Source organism: Chiroxiphia lanceolata, chromosome 6 (assembly GCF_009829145.1).
Source record: "Chiroxiphia lanceolata isolate bChiLan1 chromosome 6, bChiLan1.pri, whole genome shotgun sequence".
Taxonomy (NCBI): domain Eukaryota; kingdom Metazoa; phylum Chordata; class Aves; order Passeriformes; family Pipridae; genus Chiroxiphia; species Chiroxiphia lanceolata.
The window spans coordinates 14,269,481-14,293,082 of NC_045642.1; the positions used below are offsets into that span (position 1 = coordinate 14,269,481).

General features: G+C 40.8%; 1 protein-coding gene and 1 long non-coding RNA gene across 2 annotated transcripts in view; one reads left to right on the plus strand and one right to left on the minus strand.

Annotated features, from left to right (window-relative positions):
* Window positions 1–2,876: 2,876 nt before the first annotated feature.
* Window positions 2,877–15,226, minus strand: LOC116789026. The gene is made up of 3 exons (XR_004357856.1): window positions 13,793–15,226; window positions 12,188–12,256; window positions 2,877–4,881 (listed from the first exon to the last, which is right to left on the minus strand). It is a non-coding gene; the product is annotated as an uncharacterized LOC116789026 (long non-coding RNA).
* A 292-nt stretch (window positions 15,227–15,518) lies between these two features.
* NUCB2 (nucleobindin 2) overlaps window positions 15,519–23,602 on the plus strand; it is a 29,455-nt gene continuing 21,371 nt past the window's right edge. Inside the window, exon 1 of the mRNA XM_032690408.1 lies at window positions 15,519–15,650. The gene's annotated coding sequence lies outside the window, so the exon portion shown is untranslated. The remainder of the gene's footprint in view (window positions 15,651–23,602) is intronic.

The window sequence follows — 23,602 nt, forward strand, 5'->3', positions numbered from 1 at the left end:
GAGAGCGATAAGGTCACACCTGAGCCTCCTTTTCTCCAGGCTAAACACCCCCCAGCTCCCTCAGCTGCTCCTCATAGGACTTGTGCTCCAGATCTTTCTGCAACTCTGTTGGCCTTCGCTGGAGATGCTCCAGAACCTCAATGTCTTTCCTGAATTGAGGGGCCCAGAACTGGACACAGGATTTGAGGTGTGGCCTCATCAGTGCCGAGTACAGTGGACAATCACTTCCCTAGTGCTGATACAGGCCAGCACCTTACACTGAAGAGCAACTCCAACATCAGTACTTTTGCCTCTGATTTCATTGTTTCTCAGTTAAATTCACATTATATAGGTACTGATTACTGGGTGCACTCTAAAGCCAGTACCAGCCAGTTTTAGAAACAGCATTTGTATATCAGCTGTAGTGTTCTCCAAACTGGGCAGCCAAAATAACTCTGCCAAAATAACTCTCAAGTGAGAATTGACTGGCATTGGAAGCTCAGGTGCCAGGTAGAGTGACTCTATACCCTAGAGAGCTGAATCAAGGAAGGGAACAATGGCATAGCCTGCAGACTTGCTTAGGAATGGATGATTACAAGTTACACATTCCCACATGCAAACATGACATCAGTTTTAAAGTATTTCTCATACAGGAAGTTATTAATACACCCGTGTAAAAGCAGTGCACAATATGTGTGTCTTAGCAGGCTCACTGCCTTGCTACTGTGTGTCTTGTCTGTGATACACTGACCAAATGCCACAGTAGCTCTCAGGAGACACTGGGTAAAGCTGTATCTTGCAAAAAACCCACAAGTTACTAAGTACCATTCTTATGAAAATTTAAATTGCATAACGCAGGCAGAATAAACGAGAGACTTTGGTCAAATATTTGGAGAAAGTAAGCGCCGTGCTTACTATGTTGATACTCAAACATCCCAAAAGCATTCCCACACAACATATGCAAAAATCAAATCAACTTGTGTAACTAACAACACTGACACTGCCATTAACTGGAAATGCAACAAACTCCAGCTAGCAGATGCCTTTTAAAACAACACTGAGGATACGAGGAGGCTTGATGTATACCTAGACCAAAAGGATGGCTGTGTATAACAAGGCTTAACAAATGTGCTTTGGTGACAATAACAATAAAAAACAAAATCAAAATAAAACAAAACAAAACAAAACAAGAAACAAACCACACACCCCCCAAAACAAAACACCTCCCATCAAAACAAAAAGGAACAACACATAAAACCCCCAAAACAACCCATTTTAAACACAAAATTTCCTTAATTTTCTTCTCAGCCTAAAATGCTTTCAGGTAAGCTCTTCAGATTTAACAGATGAATGCCTCAATTGAACTACTGGAACTGCTACTTGCCTTTAACTGGAAGGAATAAACTTGATGCCTATTGTTAGAGTATCCTTTTTCTGAACGAGAAATTGTTAGTAGGAGCACGGGGATTATTAAAGGACAAATACATTTCCTCTGACAGTAGGAAGACGGAGCGTATCGTACCAAGGACAAAAACATTTTCGCAGAATCCATGACGTGTTCCAGAACGCGGTGCTCACTTCGTGCAGCGTGGAAATTCCCGAGCATTCGTTCATCGGGATGCAGATTGCAACACAAAGTTCGCCTGCTGATACACTCTCCGTGGCACACACCACGTGTGGGTGTCTCACCGCCTCGTGGAGCGGTCTGGGGGAATGGCCCCGCGAGGTGACAGCTCGGCAGGGGCGGGGAGCGCATCCCTGCGTTGCAGCCAGGTGTGAGCACCCCCTGGAGCAGGGAGCAGCCAACCTCAGCATTGCAATCCCAAAGAACCCTCCTGCGCTTGCCACAGCCAGCGAGCTGTGCTCAATGCTGTAGCCATTCTTGTGTGGGTGGGTCTTCAAAAGCCTTATGAGCTGTGCCTTACAGCTATGGAGCAGTTTAGAAACTCACATGTGAAAGAGAAAAGGCTTTATTTGAATTGTAAAGTGCAAAAACTCAGACTATGCAGGAAAGGAAAATTATGCGTCTACATCTACAACTCCAGTGTTAGGCTGCTCTTCAGGATGTTTGAATTAAAGGCAAAACAGCTTAAATTTATCTTATTATATTTTCTTAAAGATGTACATATAAAGAAATTGTTAAATATCTGAGAAACTAAGGTTAACCAGAATAAATACTACAAAAGTCTACCAATCCTCAGCTAATCAATGCACTGATGTCCTCAAGGTGACCCCTAGGTATTTGAAGGCAAGAAGTTTTAAGATCTAATTCTGGAACAACTGATGATTTGTATCAAAAGTTCAGCTAGGACTTTTTTAGTATCTACAAACTTTTTTTTCCCTCTAAAAACCAGCAGAGGGAGACAGGTTCTTTTTTACTCCTAAAGAAAGCAAAAGACTGTATTACTTCCTCAAAAATGACAACTTTAGAAAATTCAGTATAATTTCCTAGATTACTCTTTCAATGCCTTTTTTTTTTTGGTAATTATTTTGAACTCTAATACTCACTTTTCTTTTTCTTAATGTCTTAGTGTTTATCCAAGCTTAGATGGCTCTTACTTAGATCCGCAGATGTTTAGTCAGCAGTATGTTCCTATTAATATTTTGCTGTGAATTTCCTTCAGGGAGAAAGGGGATATCAGTGTTAGTAATGAATGAAAGAAAAATTAGGCTGTGGTTATGTTTTTGTTGTTTCACTGTTATGCAACAGTTTGCATATGTTTTCAGCATGTCTAAGGTCTGCATACGGCTCTCAAAATCTATACAATATCATCTGGCTATATATATGTTATATATTTAAGGATTAAATATAACAAGAAAATTCTGTTCTACAATAAAAACCACAAAACCAGCTGGTGATAGTTTCAAGTGCAAGTAAAATATTTTCTTGGGTTTATTTCTTAGGCCCCAGGTCCTGCTTCAGTAAATGGGAATTTAGGCATTAGAAGCCAAAATATTACTACAGATCTTGGCACTAAAACTGTATGTCCCACACAGTTTAGGTAACATTCTGTACAAAATGGCATGACAGGGCATACATTTGAAATTCATAAAATATTTTTCATATTCACCCATATTTTATCAAATAAGTTATGTCCAGATGAGCTACTAGAACAGGGAACTGAACAGAAACAATTTGACACATTTCACTCCTTGTTTTTCTTGTGATAACTTTTTAATCTACTTTTTTCCCCCATATAACTCCCTTTTACAGATGGTCTATTTAATCAGAGAAGAAATTTCAATAAATGTTTTTTGGATAGAATGTGTTCTATGTGATATGCACGATTTCTATAATTTGAGGGTTTTAAATAAAATGAAGCTTCCAAAAGTTCCTAGAATAGCGTGGAAGCAGGAGAGTGAGAGAGCCCATGCAGGAACTGTGTCAGTGCTGCAGTGTGCTCAGGAGGTACCGTGGGATAGTTGTTAGTCTGTAGCATGCTGAGGTAAGGGCTATTAATGTAAGAATGATGCCAGAAAAACCTGAGTGAGAAACTGCGGGCAACAGGATGCGTGCCTGGAAATAGCAATCATTCCTTGGGCAAAGATAATTGAGGTAATTGAGAAGCCTTCTGGCATTTAAAATCCCAACGACAGCAAGTCATGCTTAATGAGACATCCAAAGGCAGAGGATGATAAAACTTCGTATTAACTACCCGCTTGAATTATCCTGTATCAAAGAGTTTAAAACAAACAGACCAGCACTACCTGCAGGAGTCTTGCACAAGAGACTTCCACGGTGATCTCTTTGGAAGGCTGCTAAGAGGCTACAGGGTCTTCTCCCAGCTGCCCAAATTCCTGCAGCTCCATGGAAGATCCAAGTCCTCACGGACAAAAACAGGTGTTTCCTTTGTTGTATAAGTTAATTGCGTGAAGCTTCTTGTAGTAACCCTACGTTCATCAGTAACACAACTTCACAGTTCTTTAAGCATTTCAAGGCAATGGAAATATTCTACTATTATAAAAATATTGAACAATTCCTTATGTCCTGTATTTATTTGTAGTCAAACGGTGTATATTGGTGAAAAGAAATTTTCCTATCAAGTACATTCAATGAGGTGTTTTCATATCCCTGTCCAAGTCTTAATCTGTCATGGCTCTGGCCCTTAATCCTTGTATTTTGGTATACAGCTTTTTGTGGTTTTCATAGGGGAAGTTAAGTACTCAATGTATTTCCTGGAGAATGTTTGTAAAAACAGTTTTCAAGTTAAGGGTCAATAATCCAAATTCAACAGATTTTATCTAATAGATATTCTGGAAGCAGCAGAATTAATTTAAAATCCCTTAAATCCTTGCCACTATTTTTTAATTGGTAAATAGCCATCTTTTAGTTAGGAATGACAATTACATAACAGTAGAGCACTGGCACATTATTCAAAGGGATTTATTGCTTTTCTTTGCTGCTTACATTCATGAATAGAAAGACACCCATGCTTGAGGGTGTCTGGATAGAGTTTTAATGAAAGTTATTTCTGAGTTTGGTGGAAAACTTTTCCAATGGGATTGCAGTAGTCAGCCCCCAGTGGAAAGAACCCAACAATATTAGAAGCCAACAACATTAATACATGTCACAACTCACTCAAACAACTTGACACAGAGCTTTTGTGTGTGAGAGGAAAAAAAGAAATGTGTGTTCATGCATGTACAGCTCACTGAGAAACTTCCAGGAGGAGGACAGCTGATTGTCACACCACACATTTCTGGCCTCGTTACAAACCCAGTCTTTGTGGATACTCCATCCATCAGAATAATTCTACCGAATGTATCATGAACTTTGTCTGGATTGAGCTTGTGCACCCAGGTGTAGGTGTGCAGAACATGTTGGGAATGTCCTTTCTTGTCTTCCAAGGTGTCAGAGAAATCACCTGTCAGCAAACCTTCTTGGGATCCACAGTCATCCTTCTGCAATGAAACAGTGACACATCAGGCTACAGAGAAATACAGCACTTTGTCCTAAGTAAGCAGAGCACAGGCAGTACTGAAGCAATTGGAAGTATTAATGTTCAGAAAACTGCTTATTTTCCAAATATAATTGTAATATGAAGTTCTGAATAGTAATTGGTCTTTGTTTGAGAAATATCCTGAAGAGTAGCTGAAGGAAATATATAAAGGAATTACACTTCAGAAGTGCCATTGGGTAATTCTGCCCATGATACCAATCTAAGAGTGCAGCAAGTATTTAAGTTAATGTGCATGTGTGGTGAAAGTATAGAATGGTTTAATGACTCTTAGAAATTACTAAATGGAAACATTTTTAGCTACCTCATTTTAACTAAATCTCAAACCTTTCAGAAAAAAAATGATTTAATTGTGTATATGTCACTTGCAAATATTACTTCTAATAGAAGTGAATATTTAACTAAATCCCAAGCCTTTCAGAAAAAAAAATATTAAACTGTGTATATGGCACCTGCAAATACTACTTCTCTTAGAATACTGTATAGTGTTTTGGGAGAGCAGAAATTAATCATTCAAGTCAGGAATCCATCATTAAGCATGGCATTAAGCATGATCTTGGTTTTGTGTTTAAATCAATGGAAATTCTGCTGTAGTTTCACTGAAAGCATAGCCTTAAACCCCCAAAATTATCTTTGCTTGCTCCCACTAAAAACAATGGAGGAATCCACCTGCAGTGTTTTGGCATCTCCCAAAGGTTCCTGGCTGAATCCCTAACTTGTGAAAGCTTTGTGTTAAAATACCACACTAATGAAAAGTTAGATCCTCCAGCTATTTGTGCATTCTGTTCGCAAGGGCATCCTGTCCTCCTTAGTCTCACATTATTAAAAACAAGTCCAACTCTCAGTTGTGAGACTGTGAAGTAAAGTGCCCTCCTCCTATCTAATATTAAAAACCTTTGAAAATCCACAAGGCTTAAGTCAGAAAAGCCAGTATTTTTCTAAAACCTGATGACATTTAAAACCTGAATAATGATTAACGTGCTAGTCTTATAAATGGCCCAACCATGCAGTGGTTCTGGAACATCTTTCTAGAGTAGCAGAGAACACGCAGTACTGATCATCCCTGACCTCTCTCTTTGCTTGAGAGAGACTTTAATAGCTTGTTCTGAAGACAGAGAAGAAGTCGACTTTTTTTCAACCTCGAAAATATATGAAACATATCCAGCCTTTTAGAGAATTCCCTGGGTATTTTTAAGTATGCATAACAGCTTTCACTAAAGGGAGAAGGTACAGATGGGGTTCTTTTTTTCCCTAAATTTATTACAATCACAATAGCAATGCAATTGGCTAAAATAGTCTAAAAATCCTATTCTCAATTATACCACTCCTACATCCTTATTTTTTCTCACATCACAGTTTCATGAGCTCTGGAGTCAATGCACTGTTTTCTAAGGAAAAGGACAGATAGCTTGACAGCTGTAGAGGGCTTACACTGAAGGCATTTAAAGAATCCTTCTTTAATCTGATTTTAGTAGAAATTAAGCTTTACTCATTTTCTAGTTGCACCAAAATTGATAGGGTTGATCCCATGGACAATTAAAACATCCCTGGGAGTTTGGAATCTGTTATGGCCAGTCTTAAAAGGTATTATGTTGTATTCAGAAGAAGGAAGGAAGGGAGGAAGGAAGATTGAACAGAAAGAACCAGAGCAAAAAGCTTAAAATATCTGTTTCTGTGACAGTGAGTATCATAATGTAATTTGTTAACATTCCATCTGACCACTCAATAAAGGGGATTTGCAGCAAACCCTGGAGTATATTTAGCCCCTAAAAACCAGGCCACATGGTGGGATGTGGTTAAGACCAGAGCTCAGATATTCAGCTTCCCACAGGCTCTTCTGTAAGTATTAGATTGTCTGCAGAAAGTCCCTTTTAACCCTAAATTACTTCAGAAATACTTTATTCTCCTTTCAGATATCACAGTTCAGAGAATTCACTGTTTGGAGTTAGTGAATAACATTTTTCCACATTTTTAATTTTTTCCCCTCTCTTAATTAATTATATAGGTTAGGCAAACTGAAATAAGCTTGCTAGGTTATTTCACCATCTACCATTTTAGTGACCCAGCCCCAGTCATTTAAGATGAAAACAGACTTTTACAACACTGAAGACTCTGCCACCCATTAGAAACCATTAGTTTAAAATTAAAGAACAAATATTGCATTATTCTCTCAACTAAGTGCATGCATGGAGATTAGGCAGTCCTAATAGAGCATGACTGGCACCTTTGCAAACTTAGGACTTCAAAGGTAAATACATTGCCTGCCTAATGGCAAAAGGCAGACAGATGTGATGACAGAGGTAAAGCTTGTATTGAAAGCTTTTTTTTTTTTTAAAAGCCATGTTTAAACCATATGTCCCTCTGTGATCATTAAGCACTGGAAATTAATGTTTTGGACTGTTGTAGTAAAGGAGGATTTAAAAGAATCTGATGCTGATATCTTCACTGGCTTTGAAAACCTTGAAATTAATAAATAACTTAACTGCAGCCTACTGGTCACACTTAGTGGTATGCAAGTCAGAATATTTTGATGCAAGACATCAATTGTTGCCTAAAATTTGAGCCCTATGAGGGACCCTATATTTCCAGTCATTAATATGAAGGAAGTTTCACCTTTACCAGATGATAAAGACTTAGGACTGCGAGTATCTAAAACAAATTTGTGCAGTCTCTTCAGCTGGTAAAGTTCCTTAAAACATCACAAAATAGTATTAATTTAAAAATAACATAGGAAATAATATTTGTTTCCATCTCTGCAAGTAGAGTCAGTCACTCCACTCAGCATGGAGACTGCATGATTTTTTGGATAGGTTGGGGAAAGATGACCCTTCAGAAGGGTTTGAAGGGTCTCCCTGTGTTCCTTTGAACAAGAAGCTTTAGTGAGAGGCTGAGACAGACCAGAGGAGAGATGAAAAGGGACTGTTGTGAGACATGCCTTCCACTCCCCTGGTAATGGCCATTTCTTAAGTGAAACTATACACTTGCATCTTGAGGCTCACAGAAGGAGTTTGATAGCACTTTTAGATAGACTGATGAAAACTTTTACCTTGTGTGTTACATTTTTATTGGGGGAGGGTATAAAATACGGAAGGATGTGGGAGTGAGGCCAGAAGATGTGACAACATAAGTAAAGCAAATAAGGTCCAGAAGAATTATTGTTGTTGTCCTCCTCTATTTTACAGCTCAGTCTGTCTCTCAGATATTTCCATCTCCACTCCCTTTCACAACTGTAAACACTGCAGCAACCACAGCAAATGCCATAAAGAAAGGCTGTATTAGCTGCCTTTAATCCAGTGTCAACACCAGAAAACTAGGCAGCATGTAGCTAACCACCGCTAGGAGGATCTTAGGTGTTGGTTCCCAGGGCAGTTTTTCCACTTCTAAGTTGTATCAACAGGTTTTGAATTTTATTGGCTTTTTATATCCAGTGTGGCTGTTGCTCCACAACCTGTAATAACTTCTTTGCTTCACAATCTATGGAACTCTTGGCTTAATATTTCCCTATTTCACAAACTAAGTATGAACACTAACCACCATAAAATATTTAATATTGAAACTGCCTGTAAGAAGAAATTATAATGTGATGGTCATTTAGTTGCACAGTTAATTCATGTTGGGTTTCCAAAATTATTTTAAAGGCATGACTATTCTCTTTCTATCCTTATTTAATTTCTGGTTCTGCAAAAACATATTCTTGAGACTGTTAGTTGCAGGATTATGTGGCAATCTTGGTTTTCTTTCTCCACAAGGTTTTCTGTTCCCTTTGCTTCAAACCGTCTTCCACCTGTTTTCCCCCCTCCTCCCCATGCCACGAATTGATCAGGCCAACCATCTAACTTTTCATCCAAATTAGATACATTTGGTAAAATTACTAGCTAAGATACAAAAGCAAATGTCTACATAGAATCAATCTTTTGAAATAAACCTCTAGCTATGCAAAAAAATGTTATACTGATCTGTTAGTTTTCCTACTCCAGGATACGTAATTGCTTTTGAAAGCACTTGCATTATGATTTATTTCCATTCCTCTGTGGTAGGTAGAAGACAGTATTTCCATTTTCTAGATACAAGCTCGGCAGAGGCAAGACAATTACAAACAATGCTTTTTCAAATATTCTCACCCAATCTTATTTTTATGAATAGTTTTGGAAGTGAGGAAAAATATTTGCAAGGCTGCATTAAACATGTATGAATTAACAAAGAATAAAGATGAGTGGTTGATAAAGAACAAAGGGAGACAGAAACAGAGTGAAACAACTTTTAAGCTACTTTTATGTTCAGCTAAGGTTTATGTAGGTCAATGCAAACCTTGCAAATTCCCCTCCGGCACATCTTTTGTAGAAATCTCTCTTTAAAATTTCATCAAAGGGAGGAAAAGTTGGGATGATGTCCCTTTCTGTAACAAAGTAGCTCCTTGCCACAGATTATTTACACATCTTGCTCATAATAATACTTCTGAATAGAAAGTGTTTCATCTCTGAGATAGACAAAATGTTTCCTGATGGCCAGGGTCCAAAACAACACAGGATGGAGCAGAACTTGCAACCATATCCTCCCATTCCTGTAGCATTCAAATTTCCTCAGCAAGTTTTTCAGGAACGAGATAATGTTAGGGTCCAACAAGGACATCAACAATACTTTTTAATAAATACTTTTTTCTTTTTTCAGTGTGAGAAACAAATACACATGCAGACTATAACTCATTGTTCCATCAAGCACGGAGATACACTTGGGTGTTTTCTTTTCAATTTCCAAAGCTGTCAGCACCATTCCACAGATGTCCACAAACACGTACTTTTCATTTCATACGTAATCAGATGTAACAGAAGATAAAAGGGTGCTTCACACTGGGCAGGATCTAGAAAGACCAGGGAAATGGCTTCCAGACCAAAATGCTCTTGCTACCCTTTGACTCAAAGATTCAGTCTTCAGCACATTCCCCACGGAAGAGTAGCAGGGGAAAACATATAGACTCGGTCTTGCTATTAAAGATAAACTCTCATCAGGAACAACAGGCAGAGCCTTCCTACCCTTCAGCAGATCAACACTCCCACTGAACTTAGTGTCATCTGTGAACTTAATGAGGGTGCACACCTAAAAACCTAAAGGAAAAGGTAGACCTTTGGCTTGTACAATTCACGGCATCACAAGGTAATAGCACTTTCCATCCACAGTGCCTAAAGAGCAAAACTGTACTTTTCACAACATGCATAGGGAAAAGTGTGCCCTGGACTTTAATCTCTTAAAGATAAATCAGATCCTACCTCCTCTTTCTCCACAAAGCAGTTAGAAAGCTTATACTTTAACTCTGATTTGCAATCCAAAAGGTGGGATAAATTCAAAGAGCAGATGATGGTTGAGAAATTGTAGCATGCAATACAAAGGGAAGACAGGCAGCAATGTTCAGCATGTACCTCTGAATCTGCCACATGATTGCATTGCTTTTTTCCTGTGTTACAAAAAATAGTGACAATTCCTATTTGCCTTCATCATGCCACTCTTTAGTTTACAAGAGTAGACCTTTATGTCACACTTACCATAGAGATGTATGATGGATTTATGCCACAATATAACAAATCTTTTCATTTCATACTATTATTTTCCTAACAATTCCATTCCTCCTAATACTTGCTGTTTTGACCTCCACGAAGCACTGCACTAATGTTTTCACAGAACCTTCTTATTACACATCCAGAATCTGAACAGTAAGAGAGCTAGTCCAAAGCTTGCCATTTTGGGTTAAAAAAGCCAAGACTGCCATTTCTTCAAAGCAAATCAGTTTACATTACTAACATATAATTTATTGCTTCATCACCCAACTACTGAGTATCATCAGATACTCTGCAGATCCAAAGTAAAAGGTTTACTTGCAATGTTATTGCTCTAGGTAATTACCTCATCAGCAAACTTTCTCACATCATTTTGTACCCCCCTTTGAGAACATCTATGATAACACTGAAGCACAGAGACCTTGTATAAATTCCTGGGAAACATCACTGCTGACTTCACCCCATGTTAGTCCAAGGTTTATAAAAAATAACAGTAAATAAAGTCCCCAAACTCCTAAACATCACAAGAATAAAGCCCACATGTTGACTGCTCCTTTTCGCCCTGCAATAACCGAGTGATAATCACACACATATAATTATGACAAGACAGAAGCAGATATAATTTTAAAAGACAGCCATTTCTTAAAATTACTACCACAATCTTGTAAATATCTGGTTGATACTTAGCATTTGCCAAAAATTCAGATACAACTTATCTGCTTTGTGGAGAGAATAGCATTATAGAAACTGCAGATAAGTTAAAAAAAAATACAATAAAATGTAAAGAAATATTGATTTGCATGGGAAATCAAATAAAAACTGCATCAGAAATCAAGTGCTACCTTTTCCTTTAATGAGACATTGTATTATTTCTTGCTGCACATGAGATTTGTGTCATACATATGCCCTATATGTCCATTACCACAATGTAATGTGGTAAAGAACTTTCTGTTCTACTTTTAAAGAGTATTTCCATTACTGGAAATGAGAAGCCAAAAAAGTGCTGTAAGTGATACACTTCCTGCTGCAACCACAGTACCCTACTTTTTACTTCCTGTTTTTCTTGGTGTCCGTTATTATCATCTCATTTTCAAGGCACCCTCTCTTCAGTTAAGAGTACCAAAATTGCTTGTACCAACTTATAAGTCTTACCTCCTTCTTACACAAGATATCATTCCTCTTCTGTCTTCTCTTCGTGACTTCTCCATGTTGCTTCAAGTTTAAAATTATCCTCGTGTCCTGTACCAGTATTAATACTTTTCTACACCTTTAGAACAGTTCTCCCTCAACTTACTCTATACTTGCCTTCTGAATATATTATGGGTCTTGCCCCAGTTCTAACTCAAAGTATTTTAGAGGGAAGATTGTGCCTGTTTCTCTGAACACATCTCCTTCTGTTTTACTAAAGTAAATTTGTCAGACATGATGTGCCCTGGTGAAGCCTTGTTGGCTGTTACCAATCACCTCATTTTCCATGTGCCTTAACACAGTTTAATAGTTACCATCATTGGAGGGGTTGTTGACAGGGCCCCAGGAAGCTGGGGATCCACCCTACCCAGAGGTTCTCCACCCTTCAGTTAAAGTAGTTAAAAGAGCCTGACATGAAATAGCCACATAGTTTTTGGAGACAGAAAAATAAGTAGCACAACTAACTAGGCTACAGTACTTATCAGCTTGTGATTGGGAGAGGGTGAAAACAACCTTAGAACAGTTAAAGCTGTGATTGAAATCATCTCCACTCAAGCAGCAGGCCTGACAACAGCATGGGGCCTGTGAGAAGAAAAAAGAAAGTATTATCTTTCAGCAGCTGGTTATTTGTTTTTGAAAATCACAGAATCATAGAAGGAGTTGGATTGGAAGGAACCTTAAAGAGTATCTAGTCCAACTCCTCTGCAGTGAGCAGGGACAACTTCAACTAGATGAGGTTGCTCAGAGCCCATCCAATCTGACATCTACATGTACATCTACAACTTCTCTGGGCAATCTGTTTCACCAGTGTTTCACCACCCTCATGGTAAAAAACTTCCTCCTCCTTTCAAATCTAAATCAACCCTTCTACAGTTTAAAGCCATTTCTCCTTGTCCTATCACTATTACCCTACTACCTGCCCTTGCAAAAAAGTCTCTCTCCAGCTTTCCTGTAGGCCCTCTTTAGGTACCGGAAGGTGCTGTAAGATCTCTGTGGAGCCTTCTCTTCTGCAGGCTGAATAACCCCAACTATTTTAGAGGAGACAGCTAGCTGGAGAACAGTTGCATCTCCAGGAAAACCAACTAACAGCCACCCTGATCCTCACTGCACCCACCCTGCACATGGACACGCTGCACTGGCCATGCACGCATGTGCACTACACCAGCCTTAAAACCTCCAGCACCACCAGCACAAGGGCTTTGCTCCAGCCCCCTGGCACCACCCACCTGCCTGAACCACATCCCTCATCTGTATTAAGTATCTCCCAGCTCTTCTGCAAAGGCAGCATCCAAGGAAAACTCTGCAGAGCTGCAGGCATAGAGGTGAGCAGCTCAAATATGTCATCTCCAGGGTCCCAAGCGTGATCCTCCCTGTGGCAGTGCTCTGCTGCTCCAGGTGCTGGGAAGCACATCCCACCCTACCATAACCCAGGCGGGACGGCTGGGAGGGTCAAGGCTGCCAAGGAACAGTGGGAGGAGGAAGCAGAGGCAGGGGAGAAGGAAAAAAATCATCCCTCCTGCTGTGAGCTTCATTGCCCTTACTTCCCACAATTTGTTCTGCTAAGCACAAGGCACAGTGCACAGGAATCATCTTCTCCTGTCCATGCCTCACCCACCTGGACACTGTGGGGGGCTGTGTCACAGCCGTGCTAAAGTCACAGTAAACTAGCTGACACAGCTCTCCTCTTGTCCCACAAGGACACTCCTCCAAGCAAAGCTCATGTTGGACCTGCCACAGCTTGTCCTTGGGGAAGCTGTGCTGGGTGTTCAGTGATGTCACCTTGCCCTGCAATGTGCCTCCAAACCACCTTCTGGCAGGCGTCTGAGAAGGGCAGGTTCTTCCTGGAAACCTGCTGAAAGGTTCCCACGAAGGACCTGCCTCCAATTCTTCCCACAAGGCAGAGAGAGCTCTTTCTTGGAATGGGTAAACAAGAGGCCACAAAAGCTTTGTCCTTCATACAGACAAAGAGTAAGGGTGCACCTCTGACCAAATCCATCCCCACTCCCAGGTGCCCGCCTCTCCCTCGGGCTTTGTGCTCTCCACACTCCAAGGGCGGAGCCGAGGCACGGGGAAGAAGAGTCCGTGCAATGTTTGGCAATCGGCAGTTTTAGTGCTCACCTCCCTTTCCTTCTTTCCCTTCTCCAGTGGCACGTCCGGATGCTTCGCCCCCTCTCAGCCACTGCCCAGCACGGGATGCTGTGTCGAGGGGGTGTCGCTGAGGACCCCTGACCCCCTCAGAACTTTGTTGCCACGGTGTCGCTGAGGGAACCCCAGGCACAGGATGAGGAGGATGCTGGAGCCAGTGGCTCCTGAGGGGAGATAGTAGGTGGTCCCTGTGCCCAAGGGACAGCCAGTCTCACAAAGGCAGCACAGCAGGTGGGAGCGAGACCCAGGAGAGGGGACCTCAGCCACCACAATCCTCCTCCTTCTCCCACATCTGGGCATCTTTCAGGCCACAGACTGCCTGCAGCTGACTGAATTCCAGTGCTTCCAGGTGCCCAAAATGACAGTCGAGAAACTGGTAAAGAATGCTAACTGACCTCAAAATTGTTTCTAAAGTCAACTATAGTGTAGGAAAATGATTTTCTAGTCTGTAACAGTATCTTCTTGAGAGAGAGGGAAACTTCCAAGTAGTGTCAGCCCTATTACTTTAGCAGCTTTGTTACCACAGATGTCATCATGGACAGTTTACAGCCCCATTTTATTTTACCTGCATAACCCAGAAGCTACAATTTCAACCACCACTTTAGACTCATTATAGTTAAGTCTGCCCTGGGGCAGTTTTGAGTTTCTTCCCTAGGCTGAGCAAATCCCACAATAATTTATTTTTTCCTCTGATTTGTATAAGCTATTGCAACAGTTCCTTAAAAAAAAATTAACTTGTAGATGCTTATCCTGTAAATTAGAGTAACAGAAATAAAAAGTTCTTCAATAATTTGTACATATCAATACATCTCTTTAAAAGGGAGCACAGGCTCATAGTATTTAGACACCATCACTGCTTATTCCAGAAATTGGTATTTCATAGGAAGTGCAGTGCATTTGCTATCACAGCTACCATTTACCTACCCAATAAAAACAACCTTTCTGAGTATTTTCTGAGCACTTCTAGTGCAGAACAACCACCTAGACCATACAGAAAATAATTGCCAAAAAACCTCCACCCAGATACCACACTCTGAAACCAAGTAGGAATGGAAATACACGAATCAAACCTTACACAAATGTGCAACATGAAAATAATTTCCTAAGTTGTTTGATCTGCATGGATGTTAAGACTTTTCTCCCCTAAGAGGAAGGGAAAACCAGGTCTGAAGGCTCAAATGAGTGAAAAGAAACAGGAAAAACGAGAAGTGTGCCCGAAAATACATTTTCGAATTTCTACATCGCAGCTCACACCCGGACGGGGAACGGCAGCGATTTACTGCGACGGAGAGCTTCGCACAGGGTGCCACGGGGTGTAAGGCGCGAGTTGTCTCCCCAGGTGCAAGGACAGCGCCAGCATTCCCCTCAGAAGCTATAAGGGACCCGCCGGACACTTACATCCCTCCCTCATCCCTCATATCCCTCATCCCGTATCCCGCCCCTGGTGACGTCAGCGGCGCGCGGCCCGGCCCGGCCCCGCCCCCGCGGCCCCGCCACGTCCCTGCTCGGCGGCGCGCGCGCGTCACGGCGCGCCGGCGGGGCCGGCCGGGCCAATCGGGGCGCTCCGCGACGCCCGCGAGGGGTCAGCGCCGGCCAATGGCGGCGCTTCGGAGGGCGGGCTCTGTGCCCATGGCAACGGGCGCGGGGCCGCCGTGGGGCTGTCGCACCGCTCCGCCCGCGCCGCGCACCGAGCGCCGCACCGAGCACCGCACCGGCAGCCGCGGCCGCTCGGGGGACACCCGGGCACGCTTCGCCCCTCGGCCCCCGCGCTCAGGAGGCACCTCAGCGTTGAGAAGCAGCGGCTCCTCTCCCGCCGCGGCGGGACCCAAAGGTAGCGCCGCCCGTCCCGGTGCCCCCGCCGGTGGCGGAGGCCCTGGCGGCGGGGCGGCTGCCAGGGGGGAGGCGGGGTGGGGTGCGTGTCGCGGGGGTCTCGCCGCCCTCCCGCCTGCCGGGTTCGAAGCCAGGGGGGTCACGGTGAAATCGCGGGGCTGCCTCCCGTGCGGGGCAGCGCAGCCGAAGTTTTCCCGGGCGGCTCCAGATGTGTGTGTGTGTCCCCTCCATCCCTCGCTCCATCCCCGCGGCCGCAGGTACCCGTGGATCCGGGCGGTGGGTGAGCTGCAGAGCGATGTGGAGCGCCAGGGGAAAGGAAGGCAGAGCTGGCAGCGGCAGCAGCTGCAGCGGGAAAATGTTGGGTGGCTGGTAATTCCACGACCGCAGGGGAAACTTGGGCAGGAGACTCGACTGATTTCATTAGAAAGGGCAGAGCTTTTCAGTGTTACTGTCATAGAATCACACAGTGGTTTGGGTTGGAAGGGACTTTAAAGATCATCCTGTTCCAAACCCCTTGCCTTGGTCAGGGACACCTTCAGTTAGACCAGGCTTCTTAGAGCTTCATCCAACCTGGCCTTGAACACTTCTAGGGATGGGGCATCCACAGCTTCTCTGGGCAACCTGTTCCAGTGATTCATCAACCTCACAGTAAAGAATTTCTTCCTAATATGTAATCTAAACATGTTCTCTTTTGGTTTGAAGCCATTCCCCCTCGTCCTGTCACTACATGCCCTTGTAAATACATCTCCCTTGTCTCTTTCCATCTTTCATGTAGGTTCCCTTCAGGTAGTGGAAGGCTGCAATTAGGTCACCCCAAAGCTTTCTCTTTTCCAAGCTGAGCAGTCTCAATTCTCTCAGCCTTTCCTCGTAGGAGAGGTGCTCCATCCCTTTAATCATCTTGGTTGCCTCCTCTAGACTTGCTGCAGCAGATCCATGACCTTGTTGTGCTGGGGACCCCAGAGCTGAATGTCTTGCTGTACTATTACTGTCATACCACTGGAGGAGCTCCATAAAACACCCCAGTGCTAGGCTGGCCACTGCACTCAGAAAATATTCCAAAAGAGGAAAAAAGTTGAGATATGGCTGTAGAGAGGTAACATTTTTTGGATGAAATGAACATGGCTAAGGTTTTCGAAAGAGTTTGTGTTTGGCAACACTTTTTAGGAAGCCCATAGGAGAAAAAAGCCTCTGTTGTTTGAGTTGCAAGTATTTGCTGTGGACAGATAACATACAGTAGTTTCAACACGAGGCCATCACAGTATGAACAATGAAGCACCTGTGCACCCATGGGATCAGCTTCAGTGTGGAGCTTTTGTGGGCTTTTCTTTGGTCATTTTGTTTTCTCCCACTCTGAAGAAAAGTGCTGTGGTTGACTCAGTATTGGTGCAGCTCTACTCTGAATTCTGAAGTGACCGTCCCTCTCAACCAAACAGAGCAGCACAGGGAAGATTCCTTCTGTGAACACTGGGTAGGAAGGGAAGAGCCACTCAAAAACTTTGAACCCAGGTTTTATTGTAACCTTTATGGACCTCTGCTTAAAACTCACAGAAAGTTTATGGGAGAAGCCTGCATTTCTGTGAGCAGTTAGGATTCAGTTGTATCTCTAATTGTCATTTGCTACACAATGATCTTGTGCAGTCATAGTGCCACGTCCACCATGACTGCAGATTACTAACCTGATTACATACCTTACCTCCTACCCATGGTTACCTATTTTCCCTTTTATTCACCACTGTAGTCTCTTGGATGGTAGCAGTATTTTGTTTCAGGATAAGAAAGATAATTATGTTAAAAAAGTAGCATAAGTCTATCCGTAAACAAATTGTGTTGGTGTAGAACAATGTGAATCTCATTCACTTCTAGCCAAGATAGTTAACACAAATAAAAAAAACCAGGGAAACCAAATTATAAATTAATCTTGCCCATTGGGTCTGCTTAGAACTTACATTAGTAGTTGGATAAAAAGGCATGTGGTGTAAATTTGTTTGATGCTGTAATACTGCTTGAGCTACATTTATTTGGAATGTGAAATTGTATTCAGAAAACCCCGTCAGGCAAATAAAACCAAGCAACAAGAACAAAAAGAATTATTTTTTTAATAAGGCTAAAGCCAAGTTTTCATACCTTGGCTTCATAGTACTGGCAGTGCTGCTGACGTAAACTTTCTGTTCGTATAAGCCAAGTTAAAGGCTTTCTGTCAAAAGCTGCACCCCCCTAATGACACATATGCAAATGAAGTGCTAGCCGTGAAAGGGGAGAGCAGCAGTTCTCTGAGAAAATAAAAAATGTAAAATACATTGACTCAAATGTTAGAGATGTGGAAATATTGATGCACAGTTCTAGTGCTGCGCTGACTAAACAAATCACTTTACATAAGAAAGATAAAATCGTTTACTGTTAAAAGCCTCTATCAGAGCTGCCATGATTTGAACTCTTGTGCACAGAGGTGTTTTATCTAGTGAGGTATTGTGCTCTTGGCTGTTTGATTGCTCAGTAAGCAGAAGAGATTTCTCTGAAGTTCCTGTTAGATACACAGTAGACACAAGCCCTTTGGATAGGGGTGTGCTTTTATGTAGCTAAAATCATGACCAGGTGCTAATGCCAAACTGAATGAAATCAGAGGCAAAATTAATGTTCATTTCAACAGTTTTTGCTCTTATGTACTATACGTGATTTGACAGTTGGAAGAATGAAAGAAACTGCATTTCATTAGAACATTTCATTTTAATCATGTTAAGTTGTAAATATTATTCTTCACCATAGGTAATTCATAAAATATATACACCCTTTTCATGATTGCATTTCTCCTGCTTTATATTCTTTATAAAACAAGAGTGGGACATTTATGTGCATTTGGGTTCCTAAGCAAGTAAAAATCAATGGGAATTAGCAAATTGCAGACATAAATCTCATTAGGCAGCTATCATTAAGTGCCTAAATATTTTTTTAAATCTGGCTCCATATCATTAGATCTAGATTTATTCTGGATAGCTATTCTGTATTTTTTTTTTGAAAGGGGAAAACAGTACCTTGAACTCCTGGGGCATTCAAGGTTTACTTTAACATCGTCATTTGTTGTTGACTAGAGCAAAATGCATATTGTTAGAATAATTGAAATACTTTTTGATTGGAGATAGAGCTTGAGCCAATACATTGGTTGCATGTAGTAGCATATTTGAGGTTCGTTTTACATCAGTGACAAAATTGCCATTTGCATTTATGAAAAAGGAATTTGTGACATTCCAGGTGTGCCGTTGTATTATGTTCTGTGTGGGAACTGAAACTATAGTGCAGGAAGCTGTATTTCTACCAGTAATTTATATTTTTTTATTTGCTTTTAAAGTTGATAAGATTTTTATCAAGTATGTATTGAATTCAGTACAAGCTTCTGCTTGACTAATGGCTTCATAAATCTTTTTCTGAGCCAACTTTATTGGAAAGAATTGATAAAATCAAGCAAGTTGCTTTGAGGAACAAGAACTAGTATTTCATCATTCTTCAGTTAGTAAGGCAGCTTTGTAGACACTGATGTTTTGGTTTTTTTGAAGCAAGGATAGGGAAGTTCCTTGGAGGCAGGTGCTATTATAAATGTCTATGTGTATTTGTGTGTGCGCACACAGGTATTTAAATAATAAACAGTTAACACTGCAACAAGAAGAAAAATAGTTTTCAGACTTTACTTACCACAGAGCTAAGCACATGTAGCAGCAGATGTACATTTTGGTTCTATGCCACTTTGGTTTTGGACATACAGTTGTATTGTTTCATGATATTATCTTACATCAGTTTATATAGTCATAGTTTGTATTGCTATATAGTATCCCCCAGCATTTGGGTGACTCATTTAATAAAGCAGCTGAAGTGCATTTTTTAAAGGGAGGTTCTGTCAGCAAACGTTGTACTGGGCATGGTCAAGGCATGCTCTCTTTTCTGGGAAGCTGAAAAAAGAAGCCATATCATCAGCCAGCTTTTAGCTGTAAAGAGAATGAAGCAACTGAAGTGCAGTGAAAAAATACAACAATTCCAGTTCAAAAGAAAAGAATTTAAGCAAAGTAAACAGGATGAGAAAAAAGGATTTTGCTGCCTTTATGTACTTATATGGTACTGTTTTATATGAAACTATTTACATGCAAGATCAAAATGCTTCTTTGAAAAAGTAAGGAATGTCTCCTGGTGCAGAGAACTGAGTGGGATGTGCTTAAACAAAAGATTAGGACACCATGTCCAGTGTGAAACCTGTTGGATATTGGCTAGACAAAAAAAAAAAAGCAACATCTGAATCATAGTGTTAGTAGACAACTTTGACAGAAGAGAAAATAATACTTGAAGGATAATGAAATACTCTATATAATTATATAGCAATAATAGCTAGCTTGTAATAGTTAATAGCTTGCATATTAACTTATTAAAGGATGAGTTTGGGAAGGGAAGTAGGCAGGTGTTTCTGTATTTTGAGTGTTAACTTGTAAAGGGAAAACTACTGCAGCTTGTAGCCATTTCCCTTTTCATACCATTTGCTGCTCATGTCTTTAGTGAGCAACCTGGATCTATAGACTGATGACCTGGTGAAGAGACACCTTCACCACAGCCGGAGGTTTAGCTTAACATTGTGAGCAGAAACAGGTTTTTCCACTTGCTTCTCAAAATTATTGCTACATTTCATCTGTGCTAATGCCAGATTAACTCATTAGACAAACAGTGTGAAGAAAATGCATTAACTATTGATTCATTGACTGTCCTTTCTTAAGGTATGATAGCTTACAGTGTCTGTGTGAGAGGAACTAACACTCATGTTTCCAAACAGAAAATATGGCAGAAGAATAATCTGTTTCTGCCTAATTTCCAACAGTTTACATATTTGCAAATAATTTTTAAAGAAAAGGAGAAGCCCATGTATCTATAACCATTCCCTGTTTAAACTGTGATATATAGGCAGGTATATCACTCTTTCAGAGAGGTGAAAACAGATTCAAGGTGCTACATTGCTGGCTCAGCCTGCTGAAGGAGTACATTACATAGCTCAGATCTCATTCTAGTACTGAGGTTAGAATATTCTTAGACAGATGAAAATCAGTAGATCTATTTTATCTGTTTCCTGTTTGGGCTTTTTTTTTTTTTTTTTTTTTTTTATTCAGCACTGCCTATGAAGATTGTTCATTTCTCTGAATTACAGCATAAAAATAGGAAGTCACAGTACATGACCACAGAGAACATTGCTGTCATCCTGTGCGTCTGCACTGTGTCTCACACAGGTTTAATTACTTCCATATCAGATATAGCAGGCATATGTAATATTTTTTTAATAGGTAGGCTTATTTGTGCATTATGTCAGTCTGGATTTATGTTTTCATTGCCCACCATGGTACACACATGGCTTTGCCAAGTGCAAGTGTGCAATATGACATTTACAATGTTACACTATTCTTGCTTCATAATCACTCACCTCACTGAGCTTCTACCTATGCACCCTGGTATCACTATATGGTTTTGCATATCAATTTTAGAAAATTTGGCATGGAGTGTTACTTCTTTGCAAAGCACAAATATGTTTTAGGAAGGTGATGGAGATGTCAGTACCAAAATTATGTTATTGTCTGGGCAATAGGTGTTAATGAAAAGTAAATTTTGGGGTTTGTACTAGTGACACCTGGCAGCCATATAAAACAGGTGTGCTAATGCTATGTTCAGCAGCTTGTGTTAATATTGCTAGAACAAACTTTAGAAGCAGCATTTTGTAGTTACCTTTCAAAGCCTGTAGCTCTTTATAATTCAAATGTTCGATCTTATTCCACTGAAGTTGATAGGAATTTGTGATTAACTTTAGTAGGATCAAGATCAAGATTGCTGGCAGACAGCCTGCTGCTTTCCTTTTTCAATTGTATTTTTCTCTTCATGCAAGTACATTGGTGTCTCTGTTTTCTGCTGACTGTCTCATTCTTTTGGCTCTCGGTCTGTTTTTTAAAATACTTTATAGTCGGAGAAGTTTTTATTTTTCCTTTTCCCCAAAAGCTTATGATATTGCCCTTGTTTATAAACTACAGTATTTGTCAGTTCTAGAGCACTGCTTTTATGATTAGTTCTCTTTATGTATTACAGGTAGAAATGTTGGTTCGTCCTTATTGGAAAGATGAGATTGATTTCTGATACCAGCAGATTACAGTTGTGGTACCTTTTCATCTAGGTGGGCTACCTGTCTTTGACTAAAATCACTTACTTTCCAGATGACAGTTGTAACATTAACTCTCTCCATCTGTCTTTAAGAAAGTAACTAGTTAGCTGGGCAGATCCATAATTGCATTAAACTGTACAGGAGTAGGAAGAATAGTAATAATAACATTCCCCATGGCAGGGCAGGAGCGTGTCTGCTGTGCTTTATGTACCACTTATGGCAACGAGCAAATTGACAACTGCTTCTCTTCTGCAGCACCAGGATTGACTGTTGACTTGGTGGCTCTTGTACAGAGGAAACCACATTCCTGGGTCAGACACATGGATGCACTCAAAATACCTGGGAAGGGATGGGCATCCCGGAATGGGTTTCTCAGAAGTCCAGAACTCTTGGAGGTAGCTGGTAGCAGGCTGAGAGTGGAATGAACTCTTAATAGTAAAGTGCTTAGTGGAACAAAAACTGGAACCCCAATTTTCCTCTCATCCTACCTTTTCTCACTCTTCTCTCTAGCTGCTGAATTTGAGTATCATGCTGGGGGTTTTTTCTGGCAGCTGATTAATGTTAGAATTTGCAATGGGCCTGGTTTCTAATACAGGTCAGAGTAGAATGTGCTCAGTGACTCACTTGTGACTGTCACACTCTAAAAGTTGATGCAAATCTTAGTCACCTGCTTTTCTTAAGGCAATTTTGATGACTGTAGTCTTGGACTAATAGATACCTAAATACAATAACTCCGTATTCACTAGGTAATTATTTTTTATTATAATAAATGTATTTCCAATTTACTTGTTACATGACAGTTGGGTTCCTCAAAATACTGTGGGAAATCCTGTGGTAGGCATAGTAGTTTGCAAAGTCAGCTGCAATGATAGAGATATTTTTTACTTATTCATTTTGGACTCCTTTGCTTTTAATTCTTCCTGGTATGTGTGAAATTTTTAGCCTGTTTTATCAAAAAAGCTACAGTAAAAACACCCTATGCAAAACCTGAGCCGAAACTGCCTGATGTAATCTTTCCTGAGCAGCCTATTACATCAAATAGATATGAAGAACATATTGTGATATCATCCAGTATTTCCCATAATGTATGACAGCATGTAATTACAAAGGTTGGTATTTGCAAGGAAACCCAAATTGCCCATGAGCATATATTTCACAGAGTCAGCAGACCCAATGGCACTTTGATTAGGGCTTTTGATAGATAAGTTCTGTTGATTCTACTGCAGAGGTAGTTAAGGATGATACAGCTCCAGTTGCCCATCCTAAATTTGGTGGTGAGCAGTGCTCCCTCATATGAGGTTTGGCAGACCAACACAGTTACTTTTATCTCAGTTGTTTCATTGAGCGCGGACATTTTATATATCAGGTTTCCTGAGTTGTAAGGGGAAAAAGTCTTAAAAATTTAAGTGTGTCCCCCTGCAGCCTAAACCAGGAGTCTGTGTCTCCACAACTGTTCATGTTACTAGAAATTGTGGGTCAGGAGCTTTAAAGAGATTAGTTATGTCTTTAAAATGGATCAAAGGCTGGGTGTCATTGTTGAGAGTGTTGGCTTTAGTACTTGCCTTAGGCAAAGAATGAGTCAACACCAGAACAATGGTGAGCACCTGAGTTTCTGGCTTCTCTTCATCTCACTGCATCTCACCTGTTGGTCTTACCTGAAATGAGCATGCTCATTTTATAGCCACATAATGATTTTCTAAAACACTGTTTATACATCTTACATAACTAGAGTGGTCTACTTTTATTACTGTAATTTTGTATATATGAAAATAGTTTGGTTGGAA